Source organism: Cricetulus griseus, chromosome 2, assembly GCF_003668045.3.
Source record: "Cricetulus griseus strain 17A/GY chromosome 2, alternate assembly CriGri-PICRH-1.0, whole genome shotgun sequence".
NCBI classification, from domain to species: Eukaryota; Metazoa; Chordata; class Mammalia; order Rodentia; family Cricetidae; genus Cricetulus; species Cricetulus griseus.
The window spans coordinates 442,034,725-442,046,973 of NC_048595.1; the positions used below are offsets into that span (position 1 = coordinate 442,034,725).

Genomic DNA, 12,249 nt, shown 5'->3' on the forward strand with positions numbered 1-12,249 from the left:
CCTTCACTCTGATGGCCCTTGGCCCTTACACAGCCCTTGCCCTTTCACGGCGCCTGTATGCTGGACTGGAGTCTACGCCCTATGCTTCCTTAGCTTTCCATCTCCTCCCACACGTGTGCCTAGGCTGCAATGACACTATCATTTCCTTTTTTACCCTTCAGCATCTCTTAGCCACGTCATATTTGGATTGAAAAGCAGGATACGAAGGGGGGAGAAATCTGTGAGTTCTTTCTGGAACAAACAGAACAAAGTACGAATTTGGACAGCCGTATGAACAGATGCCAGGGTGGGAGGCAGGCACAATCCATTTGGGGCATATTAATGTTTCTGCATACAGGGCTTTATGTGGTTCAGACAGCTCATGTTCCATGGGTTATATAGCCTAAGGTTAAGTGGATGACACCACTGGATCACTGCCTCCCTTGGAGGAGACCCAGCCAGCACTGGCGGGTGTTTACTCTAGGAAGAGGTCAATGGATGTTATGCAACATTTGCAGCTCGAAGAAGATCTTCCACACCCTTGGAATCAGTGCTGTCCTATCAACATCAGGGCCCAGGATGAGGTACTCTCCCTCTGCAGGGCGTACTTGAGACATAAGGCTTTAGGGAGGTGGAGGTGTGGTCACTGGTGTGCTTGAGATCACAGCTAGTGTCACTTTCCTGAGGATGAAGGTGACTGGCCCACTCCTCATTGCTCCTGCTAAGCATGCACATATCCTAAAGACTCTAATTTCCTAGGCCCCTCACTCCTGATTCTGCATCATCACTCCCTCCATCCCCTGGCTGTGCAGATCAAGCCTGTCCTGAATTGGATTCCAAGTTAGGTCAAGGGCAAAGGTCCTGAGGATGGAGAGGCAGCCAAGTGGCTAAGGGCCCACCTGTTTCAAGTCCAAAGAACAGATCACCCTTCCAACACCACAGCCCTCAGGAAAGAGCCATCTCTTGATGTCTTCTACAGTGCCTGCCACCCACTGGGCCACACTGAGGCTACAAGGAAGCTCTGGGATAGAGCTCACTGGCTAAAAGGTTACAGCCAGAGCCTCAAGTCAAAAGATGTCTCACAGAATGTCAACACCCTGCTTGCTCACCACAGAAATGGATGTAGGTCTGTAAAACAGTAAGAATCTCATCCATTTAGATACAACGAGCTCCTAAAGTCAGGATGAGCTCCTCCAAGAAGGGTGCTTGGGTCCAAGAAGCAACCATGGGAGTCTGGGTCTTTGCATTCCCCAGTAAATTGTACCATTCAGTATATAATAAAATATATGATATATTTATTATATAATAATAAACAGGGATGCACCCCCTTGAAGGTCAAAGTTGAAACAACTTCAGCTTTGCTCTGGCTGCCCTTGCTCCTAGTTTTACATATACACATCATCCGTGGCTGAGCTCCTTGGTGATTTAGCCCTGTGGGGACCTACATTGTGATGAGACTGTCCTCCGTCCTCTCAAGCAGGGAACAGTAAGTTCATCACTAACAATGCCCATCCTGTCTCTCAGAGCTGCCTCGTGCACCTTCTTTGTCTCGGTTCTTTAGGAAGGCAGGATGCTGCGCCTCTGCTGCCAGCAAGAGTTTTTCACACTCGAAACTGCTTTGTGTCCCCAACTCTTCCTTCAGCATGGTAAACTGGATTCACCATGGATGAAAACTTTTTCAGGCACCTTGCAAAATCACTTTTTGTTTGTTTGTTTGGTTGGTTGGTTTCCAGGTGGGGTCTCACTGTGTGTCTTGGGCCATCCTGGGATTTACTATGTAGACAAGCTGGCCTTGAACTCACAAGCTGACTCTACCTCCCCTCCCAAGGGTTAGGATTAAAGTTGTGCACCACTATGACTAGTTTCCTTTCAAAATCTTGTCTTTGAGCTGGGCGTTGGTGGTGCACACCTTTAATCCCAGCACTGGGGAGGCAGAGGCAGGCGGATCTCTGTGAGTTCGAGACCAGCCTGGTCTACAAGAGCTAGTTCCAGGACAGCCTCCAAAGCCACAGGAAAACCCTGTCTCAAAAAACCAAAAAAAAAAAAAAAAAAAAAAATCTTGTCTTTGTGTTGTTGGTGATGACTGGTCAGTGGGAAGACTGCCACTTGCTCCTGCCAAGAGGGTCAGTAGAAGAGAGCAGGTGCCTAGGGACGGTGACACCAATATCTCTCTGGGTTGTTCTCAGCTTTCCTCAGGCCCACCTGTCTGCAGGCACCTTCTGCTGCCTTTTCTTCTTAGCACCATTGCAGGGTGATTCTCTGCCTGCCTGGGGCCGTCCTGTCCTTCACAGAGCCAGCCCAGATGACAATTCTGACTCATGCCCATCCTGGTTCAGCCACATTAAATCTTCCATAACCAGATGGTGGGGCTGATACAGTTGGGTCATCAGGAGCATGCGGGCTCAGGCTGCGGAGGATGTCACCTCTTAGTTCCCCACTCACTAGGATTGAGGAGGAGTTGGGAGTTGGTGTTTCCAGTGCATTGCTCTTTCTCAGAGGTGCTTGCTGGGAAATCCCATTTCAGAGCAGGTGCTCTGTGTCCACAGTCCAGCGTCATCAGCATCGCCCAGGAGTTTGATACTGACCATCCAAAGTCTCAGATCCCATCTCATGCAGTCACTGAATAGAAGGACTGGAGTTCCGGTGCACGGGAGACCTTCAGAAGGCTGGTCCATGAGTGACCTAGGTGAAAGGTCTATGGCTGGGGTGGGGCAGATATGGGGATTCTGGTTGATGGCAGGCTCACCCAGGACATACCTGCCTGGCATGTGGTGCATGTCAAACCTTACTGAGCACACTCTCAGTAGGCTGGGAGCATGTGGAGAAACATGACACAGCATCCCAATTACTCAGTTAGTGCACAGCGCTCTAGCTCTTGGGGGAAGCAGGGCATGGTGGGGGAGGGGTGTTAGCCCAGTACTCTGGAGGCTATGACAGGAAGACGACAAGCTCAAGGTCAATCTGAGCTTCCTATGAATTCAAGATCAGCCCAAACTGTGTAGTGAGATCCTGCCTCAAAATACCAGGGCTGAGCATATGACTCAAGGTAGAATAGTTTTGGGCTTGGGTTTTAAGTTCAATACCCAGTGTAGAACAAAAGGAAAAGAAGGGAAGGAGGAAACGGGGAGAAACATTGCAGGGGAAGGGAAGTAAAGAAGAAAGAAGCAAAATGGTGACTATTGTTAGATCCTGGTAAAATTTCCCATGGGTTAGTGAAAGGAAAGATTCACATGTGTTTCCACACTTTCTGCATGGAAAGCTAGATCTGGGGAACCGATTTCCAAACACATGGCAGAGGCATCCGTCTGAGGGACTAATTAAGCATCCTGCAGTGATTGGCTGTCTGCATCAGACCCAGATCTCAGCTTTCCACAGACAACTGCTCCATCACTTCGTTGACGGTGTTAAAACTTGTTAAGTCTGCCAGGCCCTGGAGCTGATCTTCAGGAGACTGGAGTCATGGTGATTAAGTCTGATGCCCTGCTGGCTCACCTCCACGCCTGTTCCTGATTATGAGGAACACAGTCCTGTTCTCTTGAGTGAGCATGGCTGCCACTGACAGCTAGTGGACAGATACCATGTAAGACAGATCGCCGCATCTAGCAGACGAGACTCAGAACCGAGTGATAACCAAGGTTTCCATTGGCCGGTGCTTTGCATTTGGAGCAGCTTCACACAGCGCTCACAATGCCTCGGCTTCACTGGGTGCTCTGAGTGAGGAGCGAAAAGGGCTCAACTTGATATCAAAGTCATACAGCTAAGATTTGCCCAGAAAGTATCTTGTAAAATAAACATATGGATAAGCCTGTTTAAACAGGCCCCTGTTATCACGTGCTAGATTACTGAAAGAGCCTGGAGTGACTACAGAGCCTGGGCAGGAGGCTGACTGCAAGGCAGAGCTGCCCCATGGGGAGAATGTACCTTCCCTGTCTGGTCTCTGCCCTCCAGAGACAGCTAACCCCAAAGTTGAGAGTCCAGCTACGCTTGTGTATCAGCTGGTTCTCCTCTCCCTGGTACTGTCTCATGTGTTATTTCCCTGAAATGTTTTTTAGGACAGCATGTGGGGACCAGGGAGGCCAGAGGAGGGGATTACCAGATAGGAAAGATTTTGTGCGTTTCAACATAGACGCCTTTGAGTTTTGCTCTTGATTCCCAATCCCTTTCCTTTCTTGCCAGTGCATCAGCCAGACTGGGAGGAGCTCACTGGAGGTTGACAAAAGCCAGGCCTGAGTAGCAAACATCTGCCTCCTGACCTTTCTCTTCCCCAGATCGGGGACTGTGAAGGCCCATGACCCAGAGTCACAAGCAGAGCCAGAAGCCATATCACACGCCCTCCCCTCCTTTCTCACCGTGGAAGTTCCTGTTGGTCTGGTCTTGGCACTGCTGTGGTCATGTTCTTCTTTGCCTGCAGAGGGCAGGGCATTTGGCAAAGAACAGGGTGCTTTCAGGCTGACTTCTTGTGGTTTGCAGGTCAAACGTCTCCCACAGGCTCATATGTTTAAATGCTGGGTTCCCAGAAGGTGGCGCTGTTTTGGAAGGTTGTAGAGCCTTGAGGAAGTGGAACCTTGATGGAGAGGTGGGTCACAATGGACAAGCCCCTCACTTCCTGTCCGCTCTGTTCTGATTGCTAACCCACCCCAAGCTCCCCCTGCCATGCTTCTCACTCAGTGATGGTACGAATCCCCTACAACTGTAAGCACGACAAACCTTGCTACCCCTCAACGGCGATTTGCCAGGTATTAGGCTATAGCAAGAGGAAAAGTAACTAATAGAGACCATATCTCTCTTCAACATTCCCCTGCATAAGGCTTTTCTCATCCCTACCTTTCAAACCTTGTCAGGCAGCAGCTGGGAGGTGAGTACCGGCCATTTCACTGTAGGACTGTAGGACTTTTGGTTCAAATTCTCTGGATATTATATTGCTGTCTTTCAGGCCAAGATGACTTTTCTAGCTCCCGAAACCCCTTCGGGTTTGATTTCACCACCATCTATCATGGAAGACTAAGCTTTTCTTTACATTCCAGCATCACTAGGGAGGCAGCTGCCTCTTAGCCAGGGCCTCCGCTCAGGGCCTCCTGCTAGACCATTCATCTCGCCCCCATCACAATTCCAAGCAGAGCATCCCCGGACTCTGCCCACAGAATCCAGGCCCCTCCCTAGTGCTGACCTCTGGGCAGCTCCTCCAGCCACATCTGTTCCCCATGCCTCTCCACCGTCTGCCTCGTGCAGCTCCACCCCGCATTAATCACCACCTCCTCCAGTGAATAAAGAATTCTGCTGAAATCGCCAAAGTCCTCCTCATCATTCTGTCTTAGTCACCAACTTCACAGATGTCACGAACCTTCCATTTCTCTTCTTCATGAGCTCAGGCACGTGTGAGCCTCCACGTCACGTTCCGACAGCACAGCTGTTGCTCACCAACACCCACTCCCGTCCCTGTACGCTCTGAGGGTTCCCCACGCAATGGGTGCATACAGGGCACTCTGTGCCCACTTCAGCAGCCTGCCTTATGTTACTCTAACAGAACTGTTCTCTTCAGTGTATAGGTGAACTGGAGAGCCTCCAAGTTGGGGGCTGTAGCTTCTTCCCCAGTCAGTAATTTGAAGACGGTAAAGGGAAATTGTCCTTTTTCTTTTATACGTAAGTGACTTAGAGATTGTACTGTCATGTGAGCAAATACATCCACATACATGCATATATTTTTGTGTGTTTGTGTGGTAGGGGTTCATATGTGTGTAGATATATATGTTTGTGTGTATGTGTGTGTTGTTTATATGTGTGTGAGTGTCTCTCTCTCTCTCTCTCTCTCTCTCTCTCTCTCTCTCTCTCTCTCTCTCTGTGTGTGTAGGCTAGAGGACAATAATTATTCCTCAGATGTTATCTACCTGTTTGTTTGGTATTTTTATGAAACAGAGTCTCTCCCTGAGCCACAGATCACCAGGTAGTTTAGGCTGCCTGGCTCCTGAGCCCCAGGGCTCAGCCTGTCTCTGACTTCCCAGAGCTCAGATTAACACCACACCCATCTTGCCCATCTTGCCTGTTATTTTTGAAAAATAAATTTACTTATTTCTTTTTATTTTTTACATGTATATGTGTGTGGTTGTGTGTATTTATGTGCACCACGTGCCTGCAGGAGCCCATGGAGGCCAGAAGTTGTGAGCTGCTATGTGGGTGCCGGAGACTGAACCCAGGTCCTCTCCAAGGCCAATAAGCACTCTCACCTACCAAGCCATCTCTCCAGGGTACCATCGTCTTTATTTCCCCTGTGGTTCCGGGATACTCGGAACTCGTGCTTGCCTTCAAGGAAAGCATTGTGCTGGCTTAGCCTTCCCCTCAGCCTTGAAGACTGGCTGTACTGGCGGAGCCTTCCCCTCAACCCTTGTGACTATATTCTAATGTGTGTGCCCATTGCCCTCAGGTATTATCCATGTTGCCTAATGCTTAAGGGTCTTTCGGGAAAGGAATAAAAGACTCTAGTTTGGCAAATCCAAGTCCTGGCCAACTCACATCTCTGTAAAAAATAGTTCTGACCTTAAGACTAGCCAAACCCCTAGGAAGTCCCTGAGGCCTCATTACAACTAAGCCATGGTATTAGTCTACTAAACAACAAGAATGTGCCATTGGAGAACTGCTAGCCCTTGAGGTGGGGACAATGTGGACTTTACCTTCCTTCTCCTGCTCAGTGTTGGTGGGCAAGTCTAAGATCTCACACTCCCCACTCCAGCCCCTGCACTAGGGCCTGTACTGGGGCCCCCTCTAGGTGACAGAGGCAGACCCCTCCCCCTCTTCATGTGTAACTGGGAGAGACCCCAGCTGTTTTCTTCCAATCCAATCCATCCCTCCCCACTCCTCCTAAAGCCAAAGCTGGTGGCTGTAATCCAGACTCCACTAAATATTTAGGGGCCTGAAGAGGACCAGGTCCCAGAGTCCTAGCATCTCAAAATGTCAAGTCTCCAAATGGCTTTGGTTAATTAGGCATCTGTGTAACTCCCAAGTCCACATTCCACATCCGTGTCCTTCCGTGTCCTTCCCTTCTACCCCTATCTCCCATGCCCCTCCCAAAATGCCTCCTAGCATCTGACATAGAAGGCGACCAGTCTGTACCTTCTTTGTCCTCTGCCGACTCAATGTCCCAAACAAAGACAAGGCTGAGGGAGCTCTGCTCTTTGGCCTCTACCCTCTCAGTATTCACACACACATAAAGTCATTCAAAGCCACCCCTACCTATGTGTGAAGTGGAGGTGACTTCCGACTCACAATGATCAGCCTTCATCAAGGACCCATCATCATTCTTTCCTTGTCATCTTCACCAGCTCTGTTTCTTGATCACTGCCCCTCTCTGGGTTTCTCCACCAATCACAAAGATGTATTCTCTCCCAGACATTTGCAGTCTATGTGCTGGGAAGTCAGGTTCTCACAAATGGGGCCACTGTGTTTCTGGAGGTCCCACATCTGTGCCTTTGTCTACATTGCGTCCTGAGGTCATCTTCCCCAGCTCTGTGCTTTAGGGAGAGGCACAAGGTATTGGAGAGCCCATCTCTCCATACTCTTTAAGGCTTGAGGTTGCCCAAGCACTCTCCAGCCCCTGAGTCCATCTCTCCTTTTTCCTCTGCTTTCCTTGCTCTGAGCAGGCAGAAATGCAAGTATCAGCACTTCAGGGTTGCTAATCCTGTCTGGTCAAGCAACAGTCACACGGAGGGAGGATATGTTTGGAGAGTGTCTGGCCTGGAGAGGAGTACTTCTGGGTTCCATGAGCTTCTCGATCACCCTCCAGCTTGCTGACCTTGCTTGGGTCCCCTCACTTCTCTGGGCTTCTGTATCATTTGACCAATAAAGATGTCGAATGTTTGGATCACTCCCAGGGAAACTGCATCACATAAAAGCTATTTTCTCAGAAAGCTGTTCCTACCAGGAACCAGGGACTTTTCCACGACCTCTTGAAGTCTTACTGGGGTGGGAGAAGGTTCCAGAAACTTCCCCTTTGACTCTGGAGGCAGATTCCACTGTGGTCAGGCCACCCCTCTTCCTTTAGACCATTGGATAAAATACTACAGCATCTGGATTTTACTGCAGCATGGTTGCTTTGTGCACATGTGCACAAACAAGTTTATTGTTTATGTTTTGCTCTGGAGTCAGTCAAGAGTTTTCAAAGAAGTTATTGGGAGACTCCTGTTGGGGCTGGTGTTCAACACAAACAGGAATATGTGTCTACCTACATATCTTCACAGTCACTGTGGACCAGTGGATGTGCCACTCACTTCTACATCAGTTCTTCTATGTGAAGAGTTCTCTGGTCTTAGAGAGCCATGAATCCTGTCTAGATTTGAGAGAAGGAGGGAAACTCCTTCTCTCAAATTTTAGGGTGGGAGTCTTACATCGGAGTGAAAGTGGCTTTCAGGGCACCAGCGTCAGGATCTATGAATGAGCAAGTCTTCGGGAAGCACCTAAGGTATAGGAATGATCACTTCAATAACACAAGAGTCTCTAAAGGGGTCAGTTGTCCTCCCCATGGGAGCTAGCAGGACCAGAGATGTGAAGTGTCTCCAAGATGGACTCTTGGAGACAGCAGCTTGGCATCTAGGGCCTTGTAGAGAAAGGGAAAAGTTCAGAGTCAGTCTTGTCTGTGAAACCAAACCTGAGAGATAACTCCATTGGCAAACTGCCCTGGCTCCTGCTTTGGGGACAGGCTGGCTACTTCCTTCCCAACAGTAGACAGTTCTGGAACCCAGAGATCAGATCCAGAGAAAATCACTTTGCAGATTTCATCACAGCTCAGGAGAAGCCTGGTGATAAGGGAGTTAGCCCAGCATTGACTGGGGAATGGGGCATAGGAACCCTGGACCATTGTCTCAGTTAGGGTTTCTATGAAGAGACACCATGACACAGCAACTCTTAGAAAGGAAACATTTAGTTGGGGCTGACTTACAGTTCAGAGGATTAGTACATTTTCACCGTGGCAGGAAGCATGGTGGCACACAGGACGACACGGTGCTAGAGAAGGAACTGGGAGTTCTACATCTGGATCAACAGGCAGCAGGAAGAGAGAATGTCACTGGGCCTGGCTTAAGTTTCTGAAACCTCAAAGCCCACCTCCCAGTGACACACTTCCCCCAACAAGGCCATACCTACTCCAACAAGGCCATACCTCCCAATAGTGCCACTCCCTATGAGCCTCTGGGGGCCTTTTAATTCAAACCACCACAGCCATTAATTCTCCTTGTACATAAAATTGCTAAGTAACATTTCTTACAGAGAAAATTCCCTGGTAGAGGGGTAGAATAGAGGATGATGGCCGTACCAACCCACTAACCAACCATGAGCCCATACTTTGTTTTGAACTGTGCCTTGTCACATGTGCACTGATATGCAGAGTTTCCCTCCTTCTCTCAAATCTAGACAGGATTCAAGGCTGTCTAAGACCAGAGAACTCTTCACATAGAAGAATTGATTCTGTGGCATCCAAGATGACACCTGAATACTTAACAGCTGGGCTTTGCCACTTTCAGTTCCCCTTCCACGAAGCCAGTTGCCATTTAAGAAGCCCTCATTCCTGATGCAAATAAACTATAAAGAAAGCCAAGAAGGCAGTGAGCAAGCAGCCCCCTATGTAGAACCCAGGCCTCCAGCTCAGCCCAGATCCCTGAAGAATGGAGCCGGTGATCAGTGTGGCCCACCCACAGGTAGTAGCCTCACTAGCCCCACAGAGTTAAAATCAAGGCAATGACTGTTCAGATTCACTGCATTTCAGGCCAGCTACCTCCCAGCTACAGATAAACCAAGTTTTGCAAAATAAATTTTAGAATAAAAGACTTTTAACCTTCCCACAAGATGGATGTCTTTTACTTCCTACATTCTTCCAAATGTTAATACTATCATGAACTTCCAAAAACAAATATTCTGGAAATGTCAAAGGATGTGTGAGTTTATTCACTTATCAACGTCTTCTATATTTAAAACATCTTAATGTTCATTCAATTCACACTCACAGACACACACACTCACACACACACACACACACACACACATACACATACACACACACACACACACACACACACACACACAGAGAGAGAGAGAGAGAGAGAGAGAGAGAGAGAGAGAGAGAGAGAGAGAGTTTTGAATATTTACAAACTACATCATAGAATAGATGATAGCCTGGTAGGTGCAACTCCTCCTTGATTCTGAAATTCTGGACCAGAGGTTGGGTAAATATACACAGAAACCAAGGAAGAACCCTTTAGGGTTTACCAGTTTTAAACACCAAAAATTTGACATAACTTTTCTATTATAAGAAGATTTTTAAAAGATTTTATTTTAATTCTGTGTACATGCGTATGTATAGGAGAGTGCATGTGAGTTCCAGGAGAAGGTGTTGGATCCCCTGGAGCTGGAGTTACAGGTGGTTGGGAGCCACCTAAAATGAATGCTGAAAACTGAATTCATGTCCTCTGCAAGAACAGTACGTGTTCCCAACTGTTGTGACATCTTTCCAGCCCCTTTCTGGCACAAGTTCTTCTTGTGTGATTTAGGACATCTTGTTCACCTGCAAGATGCTGCCACAGCATCTTCTTTGACTCCCAAGGTCACTAAATGAATGTTCCATTTCTTATAAGCATGGTTACCATTTCAGAATGGAAAAATAGAAAACAAAGGGCGAGAAACAAAAGGAGAGTCTGGAGAGATGGCTCAGAGGTTAAGAGCACTGGCTGCTCTTCCAGAGGTCCTGAGTTTGATTTCCAGCATCATATAGCAGCTCACAGATGTCTGTAACTTTAGTACTAGGGGTTCTGACACCCTCTCCAGGCCTCTGTGAGTACCAGGCACACAAATAGTGTGCAGACAAAATTCCCACACAACATCAAGAAGATGAGGAGGAGGAAGAGGAAGGGGTGGGTGAGCAGGAAATGCCAGCTGTCTGTCCCTGTCATATTATTAACCTAGTAAACTTATGCTTGTAAATCTTAGCCAGCTCTGTGCTGTGAGCCCACTGTGGGCTGAAAGGGATCACACACAGAAACACACTCTCTCTCTCTCTCTCTCTCTCTCTCTCTCTCTCTCTCTCTCTCTCTCTCTCTCTCCCCAAAGGGATTCTGTGAGTAAGGACAAGTGTTACAATAGTGTTTGAACAACAAAGAGGGGTGTGTGTTTTGTGTAGATTTAATTTTGTTCACTATAGTCATGAAGATGGCTGGCTAAAAATACCTTTAAATATGGTGACATACATGGTTTCAGAAGAGGGTGGAGAGGGCCTTCTTCCTCTTCAGCCCCCCTACACGAGGGAAAAAGGCAGAGAATACACACCCATTGTTACACACAGCTTTGCCACCAGGACACACACCGTAGACCTCCACACACACCCAGCACTACATACCTAGACATACTGTTTGAATCTGCCCCCAACTCTCACATCCACATAAATTTGCAATTTAACTCTGGACATGGATATTTGCAGCTGGCTCTCTGACTGACTTCACTGAGTTCCCACTCTGAGGGTGGAGTGCCAAAACTCACGCTGCTTCCCCAGATCTTCTTACAGCTAAGATCCTGGTTGTGATTTAGCATGTGCCAATCAGAAGCTCCATTCAAGACTCATTCAGTGCTGAGTTCAGTGGAGACAGAACAAGAGGAGAATCTGCAAGCAGAAATGAAGCTGACAGCTTCCTGATGGCATCAATGGTGACAGAGATGTGCCCGGGGTTCACTTATGGTCCTTCCTGTCAAGTCCCCAGAGAGTCAGTCAGTCATCCGTAGGGATGAATACAAGGATGTCCTTTTCTGGATCTGCCAAAAGTGACTTGCTTATTACCTCCTGGCCTAACCGGTCACCTCCGTTCATCACAGCCTCTTCTAGTTACTGTATGCTTAATCTTAGACAAGGGACTATGTCTCCAAGTTTTGAATCCTTTCCCATGAGGTAAGTGTGGTTTGAATAGGAATGGCCCACATAGACTCATGTGCTGGAATACTTGATATATGGGGAGTGGCACTATTAGGAGAAATGGCCTTGTCCAAGTAGGTGTGGCTTTGTTGGAGGAAGTGTGTCGCCAGGAATGGCCTTTGAGGCCTCAGAAGCTCAAGCCGGTTCTCTGCCTGATGCCTATGGATCCAGATGTAGGACTCTCAGCTCCTTCTCCAGCACCACGTCTGCCTGCCTCGCACCATGCTTCCTGCCATGACAACAATGGGCAAAACCTCTGAAACTGTAAGCCGGCCCCAATTAAATGTTTTCCTTCAAAAGAGTTGCCGTGGTCACTGCAATAGAAGTTCCAA

General features: G+C 48.1%; 1 long non-coding RNA gene across 14 annotated transcripts in view; it reads right to left on the reverse strand.

The window, feature by feature from the left end:
* Positions 1–5,138, reverse strand: part of LOC103159135 — a 70,251-nt gene extending 65,113 nt beyond the window's left edge. For 11 of the 14 annotated variants that reach the window (XR_004768736.1, XR_004768734.1, XR_004768735.1 and 8 more), the window contains exons 1-2: positions 4,804–5,138; positions 4,329–4,543 (exon numbers count right to left, since the gene is read on the reverse strand). This is a non-coding gene — a long non-coding RNA (uncharacterized LOC103159135). Of the gene's footprint in view, positions 1–1,252; positions 3,690–4,328; positions 4,544–4,803 lie in introns of those variants that run through there. The other 3 variants (XR_004768738.1, XR_003481587.2, XR_004768733.1) reach the window with 3 other exon arrangements.
* Positions 5,139–12,249: the final 7,111 nt, after the last annotated feature.